The 10,140-nt window shown below is 50.0% G+C and overlaps 1 long non-coding RNA gene across 1 annotated transcript; it reads right to left on the bottom strand.

The window, feature by feature from the left end:
* Window positions 1–4,126: 4,126 nt before the first annotated feature.
* On the bottom strand, window positions 4,127–6,809 carry LOC106696447. The gene is made up of 4 exons (XR_002828303.1): window positions 6,764–6,809; window positions 6,354–6,376; window positions 5,563–5,611; window positions 4,127–4,160 (listed from the first exon to the last, which is right to left on the bottom strand). It is a non-coding gene; the product is annotated as an uncharacterized LOC106696447 (long non-coding RNA).
* Window positions 6,810–10,140: the final 3,331 nt, after the last annotated feature.

Genomic DNA, 10,140 nt, shown 5'->3' with positions numbered 1-10,140 from the left:
CCCTCTGGCAGCTGGGAAAGTTGTCATTTTGCATTGATGCTGTCTAAGGATGTTAGGATGAGAACACACAAACATTGCTGATGCATTCCACTTTCTGCAAATGGAAATCGTTTCACTACTATTTGTGACAATAAGAGCAACATGTGCTTATTGCAGAGCATTGAAAATAAGAAAAGCATCGTGCAGTAAAGAGGTACCTCAGTAGGCGTGGGCTGCTTGAACCTGCACCTTTGCAAGACCTTCAGGACTTGCCCTTGGCCCAAGCCTTGGAGAGGACCTCTGAGCCTTTGGAGTGTCCTGCCTGCCGAGTGTCTTTGTACGCCTGATAGACACCAGAGAGTCTGCTAACAACGTGATTTAGGGGGAACGCTGCTTGTAAGTATGCCTGAAGCTTCGGGCCACACTGTCTCTGTTTGAACTCTGGATTGTGGGGTCTACATACCTACGTGACTGACCTGTGGACACCGAGGCTCAGTGAGCTTCGCCAGTTATGAGCTTCCCTGGTTGGCAGCACTTCACGTGTGTGGTTACACATGTGGCTGGAAGAATTAACTTCTGTCTCTGTGACTCCACTCGGCAAGGACGAATGGGAGCTTGTCCTTGTTTGTCCTGGACTCTCTTATGTGCCCTTTCCCTTGGCTGATATTAATATGTATCCTTTTGCTGTAATAAACTATAACTGTGAGTATAACAGCTTTTCTGAATCTTGTGAGTCCTACTAGTAAATCATTGAACATGATGGATGATGTTGAGGATGCTCAATGCAAGTACAAAAAATAAAACAAAAATTATTCATTGTCCTAATTCTAGTGTTACCTAATATATATACATATATATTAGATAGATATAGATATTAGATAGATTAAATAGATACATATATATATATACACACACACATACATAAGGACTTTTTCTATACAATCTAACATTTTTGTTAATATAAAGTGAATCATATTATATACTCTCTTTAGTAACTCTTTCTCAGTTAATACCTGATGAACACATTTCCTATGCCCTTAAATATAAAGATGTTGTCTGTAGAGCATTCTATTGTACAGAACTCGTGATATTTATTTAATCAGTCATCTATTGATAGGCATTTGGGTTGCTTCCCCCTTCTGGTATTATAAACAATGCTGCGATAAACATCCTTGGAGATAACCTCTTTGCAAGCTTTCCTCCTTATTTGTGAATGTTAATCTCATCCAAAAAGACACAGAAACATCCAGAATAGTTTGACCAAATATTTGGCACTACAGCCCAGCTGAGTTGACCCAGCTGAGTTAACCCCACATCTCTCCACCATGATTTCTCCTAAATTAGTTTGGTTTATGAATCATCAGGCCACCTGTGCTGTTAATGAGACACTCGGCCCCTTCCACCAAGTTCCTCCAAAACCAAGAAGCCCACAGAACCCGGTTCACACAGGCCTGTGTAGGTAGGACAGACTTCAGCGAATGCTGGGGGAGACAGGATGGTTCTTTTTCAGCAACACAACTTCGAATTGCAGATAAAACCCCCGCCATTTTGACCCATCCTCTTCTCTCTCCCTTTCCTTTCTGTTCTCCCCTACCCCAAAGTTAGTATTCATTTCTAATCAAAACCAATCTAGATGTTTCTATTGATTCCGTGATATCTGCCAAACCACACCTCCAGGATCTCACTTTCCATCGAGGGGTATTTTCCTAAATAAAGACAATTGCCTAAGAATCCCAGTACCAGCTGCAGACCATCCCTTCATCTCAAACCCCTCAATACCTGCTTCCCCATCATTTCCGTTTAAAGGTTGGTATAAATTTCATTTTATTCTACTCCCCTCCAAATCGTCCAAAAAGAGGGAAAACGCTAAGCTGATTATATTTAAAATCTAGTAAATCCCTTCCAAGAGAGGAGGGTCTGTGAGCACCGTGAGGCAGGTGAAAAGTGAGGGAATAAAACCACCCAGGGCAGGTGTGGCGTCACCCCTGGGTGGTGATGGGGCCAGGAGATCGACCCGGGTCTGGCAGAAGGACACTGCCAGGTGGCACACGCTTTGCAAATGTGACCCACAGATCCCAGCTGTGAAGGCAGGGGTCACCCAGCGTGCCGTGTCCCCAGCTCCGCCCAGTGGCCTGACTGAGGAATCGGGGAGGCAGCTTGCCTCTGAGGCCTCCCACCTCCAGTGTCAGGCCCTCCTTTGGAACTGCTTCCCTGTTGAAATTCACATCTGATTTCGTTTCCCTCTGAGTCCCTGTCACATTGGAAAGTAATTGGATCAAGGAAACCCAGCTGATGCCTGTAGTGATTGCAGAAAATACACTGTAATAGACAGCGGCTAAAAGTGCAATGCTTGTAGTCACCAATGGTGGGAGAAGTGTTTGGGGAGCAACTGCCTTCCTTGCTGCATTTCAAGACGCACTGTGGAGCCTTAGTCTCCTGATCTGGGAGCAGAGGGGGTGAGGAATAGAGAGCATCCTCAGAGCGGACTAGGGGTGCAGCGGACCCCTGCACCGAGACTGATCGCACCCCAAGAAAAGCCCAAGTGGCAGGCTGCTCACGCCCACTCCTGGGGCACTGCACCCACCTTGTACCCCGCCGGGCTGTCGCGCTGTCCCTGCGGTCGTCGATTCCGGGCGAAGGAGCAGGCTCTGCTGCGGACCTGCGTCCCTCCGGCTGCAACACAAGACACGAGGGGTCGGAGCAGCGCCCGGGTCCCGTGTTGTAGCCCGAGGTCTCACACCGTGTCAAGGTGAGCCTGGCCTGGGGGCGCCTACCCCGCTTCCAGGTGGGCGCCCGGTTCGGCTTGGGGAATCCGACGTGCTGAGGATCTGGACCAGCAATCTGAAAAGCAACAGAGGCTGGCATTGGGGTGGGGTGCTGGGACTGGGCTGTCCTGGGGCCACCCTGCCCCAGCAGCGGGTGTACCCCGTGCCCAGGTGAGCTGCCGGGCCTGCTGGAAGTGCCCAGACAGTCCACATGCCTTTAATATTAAAAATGAACGACGGCTGTTTACAAGCCACTAATTACAGTTTAATGCAATAATACCTCCTAGGAAATGGGTTCCTACTCTAATACTCTGATGAGGATTTCATAAATGCCAGACTAGCACAATGAATTGCCCTGAATTGTAAGAAATATCTGTACTTTGGGAGTGAGGCAGGAAACACATTATTGCTATCCATTTCCTATTGGCCTATGGAGGATTTATTGCTTGTTTGTGGCTGATTTTTATTCAAAAACTCGTACATATCATTTCATGTAGATTCTTTTCAGTGGGTCATTTCTGGTTTTCTTACAAAATAAAATGAGGTCAGTCCAGAATAAACAAACCAACAAACAGAAAGAAAAGGGGAGCTACTGAAATGTCTCCTCCAGAATCCTGCTGGGCTCGGCCTGTCGCGAAATCATGGGCTTCAGGACTGACTTCTCCCTCCCATCAATCTTGTTCAGCCCACAATAAAAAAAAAAAAAAGAAGAAGAAAAAGAATCTTGTTCAGCCCGTCTTTGGAGAAAGTGGCAGACTGTGCGTACAGATGAGACACTAAGTCAAAGTGTAGAAATTAAATATCACATGGCTTTTTACCAATGAAAGAAGACAAGACTTCCACGGACTCACCAAGTAGGAGGTAGAAGAGGGACAACCCTACAGGCTTAGCTCAGAGGTGGTGCAGGTCCCCTTCCCGACCCACCACAAGAAAGCCAGGTGAAACTTTTTAGCTGGCGAAGGGCCTTGCCTTCAATTTGTTAAAAGGCAACATCTGCAAAGTGCAATAAAGCGAAGCACAATAAAATGAGGTATACCTGTATCGTGCCCACATGTGTACAGAAACTGAAAATTGAACAGGTTTGAAAAGGGGAAACATTCTCTTGCCTAAATGTTTGAAAAGATTTACAAGGGTTCTTCCCAGGTGACCTGGATACTTACCCACCATTGTATCCCAGCGTGTGCAATGCCTGGGAGGCACGCATCCCCCAAATGAGGTAATTTCCCCCTCAGGCTCCTTTCGCAAGTCAGGGGATCCTTACCCAGGACCACAGCAGGTTGTGGGGAAGCAAGAGAAGGCCCAGGGCGGCTCGGGCCCTGCTGGCTGCCATCCCACTTCTGTCCCTGCCTCTTCCTCTCCAGCAGAGCCTGATGGGTTTCCAAGGGCCGTGTCCCAGCATTCCTTGCGGCTGGTGGCCTGTGACACAGTTGTAACCATGACAGATTTAAGCTCTTCTTTTTCTGTTGTCATGGGGGCTGACAACAGTGAGCCCATGAATCTGAGCCTTTGGCCTGCACCTCTCTCTGCCCTGAATGTAAATGCGCTGCCTGGAAGCTGTCTTGTGAGCATGAGGAGGAAGGAGCCCGTGTCCTTGATGGGCCTCACACTAGCCCTGCCCTCCCGCCTCTGGGCTTCTCATTAGTTAAGTGAAAGCATCCATTCAGGGAATATTACCGCAGTAGCTTCTAGAACAGCGGTTCTCAACCTGTGGGTCGAGACCCTTTTGGGGGTCGAACGACCCTTTCACAGGGGTCGCCTAAGACCATCGGAAAACACATATATAATTACGTATTGTTTTTGTGATTAATCACTGTGCTTTAATTATGTTCAATTTGTAAATGAAAATACATCCTGCATATCAGATATTTACATTAGGATTCATAACAGTAGCAAAATTACAGTTATGAAGTAGCAACGAAAATAATTTTATGGTTGGGGGTCACCACAACATGAGGAACTGTATTAAAGGGTCGCGGCATTAGGAAGGTTGAGAACCACTGGTCTAGATGGAGGGTACAGCAGGAGCAAGGCAGACAGACACCCCCATCCTTATAAAGGTCACATTCTAGGGGAGACAGACAGATTAAATATGGATGAAAAGGCGAAGATACGATGGAAGGAGAGAAAGGCTTGGGAGAAAAGGAGAGCAGAACAAGGGGGCTAGAACATGCAGAGCAGGCGCGCTGCTGTGAAAAACTTCGCCAGGAGGAAGATCTGAAGGAAGATGGGCACCGACCTGTGACACCTGCCACCGGAGGGAGAGAAGGGAGGCGGGAGAACGAGCAATCGCATCAATATTGCAAGGGTGAGAACAAATCAGCGGATGGCGGTAGAGACAAAAAGGATTAATGCCTTGTTTTCTGCCCCTGGTGTGTTAAATAAAACCGCATGTGATTGCGCGGAGCAGAACACTGGCCTGTGGCTGCACCAGCGGGGGGCTCCTCTCCGCACACCCCTGAGCACTGGGAAGGCTCACTCTGCTCTCTGCTCACGTCCCCCAGGAAGCTCTGGCTCCAGGGATCCTGCCCTCCAGTAGCTCGGAGCACGTGGGTGGCAGCCTCTAGCTTATGTAAGCGCTTTCTAGGGCTTCTGGGCTTTACTGTCTCAGTTGCATTCGAGGGGCCAAGGACAAGACCTCTGAGGAAGGAGAACCTGTCACAGAGCCACTGGGCAGTGGCCGCTGCTGGCTGTTGGGAGAGGCCCCGCTCCCCGGGACCTCGGCTTAGAACGCCCGATGGTGTCTGTGTCCCCGGGCAGCCAGGCTCAGAGGGCCAGCTCTGTCTAAACTCAGAAGGAAGTCTGCACACGATGATCTCACCTTTGAAAATCAGCACTGAGTTCTGGTTGAAGAGAGTGAAGGTATCCCACTGTTATCAGCACTTTTTTGTTATTGTGTTGATGTTAATCCTCACTCGAGGATATTTTTCCATTGATATTTAGAGGGAGCAGAAGAGAGGGAAAAACAGAGAGAAACATCAATGTGAGAGAAACACAGATCGGTTGCCTCCTGCACAAGCGGGCGGAATCAAACCTGGGACCCTTCAGTCCCCAGGCCGACGCTCTATCCACTGAGCCAAACCAGCCAGGGCTCTTATCAGCACGTTTGATGTGAACATGTGTGGCTCCCTGTGGTGTATTTTGAGGAACCAGCAGGTGTAGGCCAGGCAGGGGCCAAGCCTCAGCCCCTAGGAACCCTCCCGCACCTGTGCAATGCGGCACATCCTCTAGTCTAGGTGCTGAGGGCCGGGCCTTTTATCCTCCAGTCAGAAGACTGGCCCACATGAGTCATTTGGTTGGATCAGCAGAGGGACAGGCATGGGTGGTCTGCATCCCCTGAGCAGAAGGGAGAGGTGGGTCCCAGAGGAGGTAGGGCCAGCCAGGCTGCAAGGCGAGTCCAGGACAGTGAGGAGGACAAGACAAGCCTCCTGTCCCCCTCACGCCCTGGGGCCTTCCACCCCAACCCCATCCCTCCTGGTCCTGGGGGAACCCATCGTCTCCTCCATGCCCACACTGAGATGGGCGGCCTGGCTTGTTTGTGCCAACAACAGGCCGGAGTAAAGAGAATGGGAATCAGAAAAAAAAAAGCTTAGAATAAAATTCCAAGCTTACCTGCAGGACAGGAGAGCCACGGTCTGAGGACAAAGGAGAAAAGCTGCTCAGGCCCTGGCCAGTCTGGCTCAGTGGCTGGAGTGTCAGCCCACACACCGAAGGCTCACAGGTTCGATTCCCAGTCAAGGTTTGATCCCAGGCCCTAGTCGGGGGTACATGCAGGAGGCAACCAATCACTGTGTCTCTCCCACATCAGTGTTTCTCTCTCTGTGTCTCCCCCCGTCCCTCCACTCTTTCTAAAAAACCAATGGAAAAAATATCCTCAGGTGAGGATTAACAACAACAACAACAAAGAGGCTCAGTAATTAAGCCAAAGAGCATCTGTACCAGGTGGAGACTGTTAGGAGCCTCTTTGAGGACAGAGAAGTCTGGAAGGGGTAAGACTTGGGAGAAACAAAAGGAGGATTTACTTCCTGAATGGCCAGTGGCCTTGGCCAAGCGCAGCTGGGTTTCAGGGCAGAAATGGGCTGCTGGGAGCATCCTGGGAGCTTCCCACTGGGCAGGGCTGGGATGGAGCAAGCAAGGCAGACCGAGGCCTGCAGTAGAGGGCAGTGTGCCGAACCCCACCATGGAGTGTGTATCTGGGGTGCAGGCCTCTAGGTGCTCCCCTTCGGGGAGTACTCATGACGCCTGCCTGGGAGTTCGGGAGGGAAAGGGGCTGTGCCAGAGACCAGAGGCCCTGAAGGAGCCTGACCTGTGTCCACAAGGTCTGGGTTCCCTGGGAGCTGAGCTTCCGATCCCTCGCTGTCCCTCACCAGGGCTGCTCCTCGCATGCCCTCAGCCAAGCACACAGACCGTCCTGGCACAGCAGGCACAGCAGTCTCGGTGGAGGGAACACTGAGAAGCAAGCCTCAGCCATCACCCATCTCTGCCTGCCAGGGTCTGACTTCAGGGAACAACCAAGAACCTTTCGGGAGATGGAGAAGTAAAGGCAGCAACGACCCGGCCAAAGGCACTCCCGTTCACTGGACGCTCCAGAGGGTCCTGAAGACTGGCGAGCAGGCAAGAGGCTATGGGGCTGCCTGGAAGTTGACAAGGCAGGAAATGTTAAAAGTGGCATCGCCCGCCCTAGCCAGTTTGGCTCAGTGGATAGAGTGTCCCAAGTTTGATTCTGCTCAAGGAACGTACCTCGGTTGCAGGCTCCTTCCCAGCCGGGCCCTAGACAGGGCACGTGCACGAGGCAACCAATCGATGTGTTTCTCTCACATCGATGTTTCTCTCTGCCTTTCCCTCTCACTTCCACTCTCCCTAAAAATCAATGGAAAAATATCCTCGGGTGAGAATCAACAAAAAAAAAGGCACCGCCCTGCAGTGCACGCGCCAGTGAAACAGGCCCATTGCCTTCCGTGTGCTGCAGGTTCTATTTGCACTCTTTCCTGCGATTCACTTTTATATCCTGTAACAAAAGCCTCTCCATCACAGAAGCACCTTTCATCCATTTGTAATTCTCTCCCTCTGGGGCACCATATATTTCTTTTATGTTATTATCATATTAGAGAACCTAATGCGTTTTTCCCCTTGCTCTCGGAACTCGAGGCTCACAGCTGCTTTCCAAAGCAGGACGGAGGCCCACAGGGGAAGCGCAGGCTGGGAGCTCCTGGCTGTGGCATTTAATAGGATGGCCCATTGGTAAGGTCTCTACACCTGTTTGGAAAGAATGCTAATGAGGAAAGGCCAGTCCCCTCACTTCCGCCGTTACTTAGAGGAAGAGCTTTTGAACTTGACACAATGATGCCCTTACTCTGGACTTCAGACGAGTCACTTGAACGTCCTATGCCTCAGTTTCCTCCTCTGCAAAATGGGAATATGAAAACCTGTCCCAGCCTCCACAGAAAATGTGTTCACAGGTCGAGCAGCACAGGGTCTTCTCCATTACCCTGAAGCGCCAGGGAGCACCAACAATAAAGTTGGCTACATTGATGCAAGGTATTAGTGGAAGTATTACATAAGGAAATTATTCGCTCCTGGATTCATTTAACATTTATTGAATTCCTATCACATTATTATTTGTTTATCATCATTTAGCGTGTGCCTGGCCCTGTGCTACGCATTAGAAATAAGGCAGCGAACCCTGCACCTGTCCAGGACATGGTGCTCAGGTTGTTACCTGCCGCCAAATGCAATCCTATTTCATACCTAAAGGGCCTAAGCTTTGGAGCCCAACTGTTGTGGGTTCAAACTGAGTTTACAGTCTGTGTAACCTGGGAAACATCCCATAGTCCCTGCAAAGACAAATTTCTCTGTCTTTACAGAGGTTGGACCTCAGTGGCTGGCCCAGATGGAGTACCCACAGGTACCAGCTGCCACACGCACCAGCGATGCTGTTTTCGTCACGGTGACACATTTAGAGGCGCCCCACAAAGAGGACCCTCAATCCACTCCTCCCTGGAGGTGTGTCTGGATCTTACCCACTGGTGAACCTCGACTGCCTTCACCCCCGGAAGGACGGACTTGCCAGTGAAGCAAACCAAGGATGTACCACGCATGCTCCTCAGAGCAGGATTTCAGAGAACAGGAAGATCACTGTGGTCGGGAGCCACAGACGTGGCCTGGCCCCTTGCACATAGCGGGGCTCGGCATACTCGGCCGAATGAACAAACCAGTAAATGAAGGTCTGACCTGAACGAGGCTTTCATAGAAACCACAGTTACAAACATCTGCGTTTGCTGTGCATGGACAGGGTGCCAGGCACACTCGAAGCACAGGAGAAAGAAGGGTCTTGACCAACTCTGGCAACAGGTTTGGGACTCACCACCAGGCGTGGGTTACCTGCAGGGGAGATTCAAGGCACCTCTTATGACATCACATGATTATGGGATCAGTTCAACGTTGCAAAATGTCAACCTGCAGATAAGATAGGTTTTGTAGATTTCAAAACATTGACGTTGGGGAAGCCCTTTGGGGCAGAGAGTGTCTTGCAGGCTGAATCCCCCTCCTTGCTGTAACCCATAGAGCCTTATCAACCACTATTTTCTGTCCTGCTATCTTCTGACCAAAAAGAAAGCTCACTGTCCTCCTGACCTTACCTGGCATAAACTTGTCAGGCTCCATGAAACTAAAAATTTCCCCTCCCCCTCTCCAGGTCTGGGCCCCTGCCGAGGCCTTCTAGTCCTTCCCCTCACACCACCTCTATTAGTCACTCCACGTTCCAAAGAGTAAAGCTTAACTCCTTGGCCTGACATTTTAAAATGCCTTACAGCCCAGCTGGTTGCTCAGTGGTTGAGCGTTGACCTATGAACCAGGAGGTCACAGTTCAATTCCCGGTCAGGGCATGGGGTTGGGGGCTCAATCCTCAGTGTGGGGTGTGCAGGAGGCAGCCAATCAATGATTTTCTCATCATTGATGTTTCTATGTCTCTCTCCCTCTCCCTTCCTCTCTGAAATCAATAAAAATATATTTTAAAAATACAGTCTGCCCTGGCCAAGTAGCTAAGTTGGTTCGAGTGTTGTACTGATACACCAAGGTTGCAGGTTTGATCTTTGGTCAGAGCACATACAAGAAGCAACCAATGAATGCATAAATAAGTAGAAGCAACAAATCTCTCTCTCTATCTCTTTCTCTCTCTCTCCCTCTCCCTCTCTCTCTCTCTCAATCAATCAATCAATAAAAACAATTTAAAAATGTTTTATAGTCTGGCCTCTGCCCACCTCCAGCTACTCCTCCATCAGTATCTCATAGTCCATGACTTTGCCCAGACCATCCCTCCACAGGGCACCAGCGATGCCCCCTTCCTGCTCCTGCCCATCACCACACCACCCACCCTTCCGTGGCAGCTCAGGGGTCCTTT

This window comes from Myotis lucifugus, unplaced genomic scaffold (genome assembly GCF_000147115.1).
Source record: "Myotis lucifugus unplaced genomic scaffold, Myoluc2.0 scaffold_16, whole genome shotgun sequence".
Taxonomy (NCBI): domain Eukaryota; kingdom Metazoa; phylum Chordata; class Mammalia; order Chiroptera; family Vespertilionidae; genus Myotis; species Myotis lucifugus.
This window is presented reverse-complemented; position numbering and strand designations above follow the sequence as displayed.